The sequence below is a fragment of the Salvelinus alpinus genome, chromosome 19 (genome assembly GCF_045679555.1).
Source record: "Salvelinus alpinus chromosome 19, SLU_Salpinus.1, whole genome shotgun sequence".
Classification (NCBI taxonomy): domain Eukaryota; kingdom Metazoa; phylum Chordata; class Actinopteri; order Salmoniformes; family Salmonidae; genus Salvelinus; species Salvelinus alpinus.
Genome location: NC_092104.1, coordinates 30,538,511 through 30,541,880, shown reverse-complemented (window position 1 = coordinate 30,541,880; position 3,370 = coordinate 30,538,511).

The window sequence follows — 3,370 nt, the reverse complement described above, 5'->3', positions numbered from 1 at the left end:
ATTTTTAAGTAATTAATTTGCATTTTATTGCATGACATAAGTATTTGATCACCTACCAACCAGTAAGAATTCCGGCTCTCACAGACCTGTTAGTTTTTCTTTAAGAAGCCCTCCTGTTCTCCACTCATTACCTGTATTAACTGCACCTGTTTGAACTCGTTACCTGTATAAAAGACACCTGTCCACACACTCAATCAAACAGACTCCAACCTCTCCACAATGGCCAAGACCAGAGAGCTGTGTAAGGACATCAGGGATAAATTGTAGACCTGTACAAGGCTGGGATGGGCTACAGGACAATAGCCAAGCAGCTTGGTGAGAAGGCAACAACTGTTGGCACAATTATTAGAAAATGGAAGAAGTTCAAGATGATGGTCAATCACCCTCGGTCTGGGGCTCCATGCAAGATCTCACCTCGTGGGGCATCAATGATCATGAGGAATGTGAGGGATCAGCCCAGAACTACACGGCAGGACCTGGTCAATGACCTGAAGAGAGCTGGGACCACAGTCTCAAAGAAAACCATTAGTAACACACTACGCCGTCATGGATTAAAATCCTGCAGCGCACGCAAGGTCCCCCTGCTCAAGCCAGCGCATGTCCAGGCCCGTCTGAAGTTTGCCAATGACCATCTGGATGATCCAGAGGAGGAATGGGAGAAGGTCATGTGGTCTGATGAGACAAAAATAGAGCTTTTTGCTCTAAACTCCACTCGCCGTGTTTGGAGGAATAGAAGGATCAGTACAACCCCAAGAACACCATCCCAACCGTGAAGCATGGAGGTGGAAACATCATTCTTTGGGGATGCTTTTCTGCAAAGGGGACAGGACGACTGCACCGTATTGAGGGGAGGATGGATGGGGCCATGTATCGCGAGATCTTGACCAACAACCTCCTTCCCTCAGTAAGAGCATTGAAGATGGGTCGTGGCTGGGTCTTCCAGCATGACAACGACCCGAAACACACAGCCAGGGCAACTAAGGAGTGGCTCCGTAAGAAGCATCTCAAGGTCCTGGAGTGGCCTAGCCAGTCTCCAGACCTGAACCCAATAGAAAATCTTTGGAGGGAGCCGAAAGTCCGTATTGCCCAGCGACAGCCCCGAAACCTGAAGGATCTGGAGAAGGTCTGTATGGAGGAGTGGGCCAAAATCCCTGCTGCAGTGTGTGCAAACCTGGTCAAGAACTACAGGAAACGTATGATCTCTGTAATTGCAAACTAAGGTTTCTGTACCAAATATTCAGTTCTGCTTTTCTGATGTATCAAATACTTATGTCATGCAATAAAATGCAAATGAATTACTTAAAAATCATACAATGTGATTTTCTGGATTTTTGTTTTAGATTCCTTCTCTCACAGTTGAAGTGTACCTATGATAAAAATTACAGACCTCTACATGCTTTGTAAGTAGGAAAACCTGCAAAATTGTCAGTGTATCAAATACTTGTTCTCCCCACTGTAAATGGAATAGGTACTAGCTAGCTTGATGGTTAATGTTTACTTTAGTTTGCGTGCTAGCTCTGCAAATTCAGCTAGTGTGTGTGTGTGTGAACCCTGCCAACATAAAAAAAAACATTGCTATGGCCGATTGACTAGATAAACCTCACGTCAGTTACGTGCATTGAGTGCCTTTCACACAGTAGATACGAACTCTCTTTTACCTTGCCAGCTAAGGAACTGGCAGTGGATCAAACCATTGTGAGGAAAAGGGCGGGGGTCGCAATCTTTTGAAACTTAAAAACGCGCTATTAAGTGTCTATAATCAGCATAGGTGCTTTCATTGCGTATTATTAATATTATTGAAATTACATAGTTATGTTAACAGTGATATATTGGGGGGGACAAATCATATTTTTCCCAGGATGGTGGGGTTGTGTCCCCCCCGTCCCCCCTGGGATTTCCGCATATGTACGGATCCCTTTAGCGGGATCATTTTCCTAAACAACCAATGAATTGCAGGGCGCAAAATATTACTAACAATATTTATAATCATGCAATCACAAGTGAAATATACCAAAACACAGCTTAGCTTGTTGTTAATCCACCTATCATGTCAGATTTTGAAAATATGCTTTGCAGCAAAAGCAATCCAAGCTTTTGTGAGTATACAGTGGGGAGAACAAGTATTTGATACACTGCCGATTTTGCAGGTTTTCCTACTTACAAAGCATGTAGAGGTCTGTAATTTTTATTTTTATTAAAATGAATCTGGTTGATACCCCTTTAAATGGAAGAAAGAGGGGCCAGGAAACACAGATTTAAAATTTAAAAAATCACGTCCGGGTTAGATTTTCTCAGGTTTTCGCCTGCAGAATCAGTTTTGTTATACTCACAGACAATATTTTGACAGTTTTGGAAACTTTGAAGTGTTTTCTATCCTAATCTGTAAATTATATGCATATTCTACGATCTGGACCTGAGAAGTAGTCCGTTTACCTTGGGAACGTTATTAAAAAAATATAAAAAATCTGACCCCTAGCGTCAAGAGGTTAACCTGTTATGGCTGCAGCCCGTCGCCGGTACACCTATGACAACATCCAGCTCAAGTGCAGGGCGCGAAATTCAAAATCTATTTTTTTTTTAAATATTTAACTTTCACACATTAACAAGTCCAATACAGCATTTGAAAGATAAACATCTTGTCAATCCAGCCAACATGTCCGATTTTTTTAATGTTTTACAGAGAAAACACCACATATATTTATGTTAGCTCACCACCAAATAAAAAAGGAGGACAGACATTTTTCACAGCACAAGTAGGATGCAAGTAGCATGCACAAGCCAACCTAACTAACCTAGAACCAACCTAAATAACCTAGAAAAAACTACCTCAGATGACAGTCCTATAACATGTTACACAATAAATCTATGTTTTGTTAAAAAAATGTGCATATTTTAGCTATAAATCAGTTTTACATTACTGCTACCATCATAGCTACAGTCAGAAATCGCACGGGAGTAGCCAGAGAAAATACAGACACCAACGTCAACTACTAATTACACATCATAAAACATTTCAGAACAATATATGGTGGATAGCTAAAGAAAGACAAAGATCTTGTGAATAGAGCCAATATTTCCGATTTTTGAAGTGTTTTACAGCGAAAACACAATATATCTCGCCATCACGGTTGACAACTCCATTGTGTCCTCCTCCCAGAGCGCTAAGAACCTTGGCGTGATCCTGGACAACACCCTGTCGTTCTCAACTAACATCAAGGCGGTGGCCCGTTCCTGTAGGTTCATGCTCTACAACATCCGCAGAGTACGACCCTGCCTCACACAGGAAGCGGCGCAGGTCCTAATCCAGGCACTTGTCATCTCCCGTCTGGATTACTGCAACTCGCTGTTGGCTGGGCTCCCTGCCTGTGCC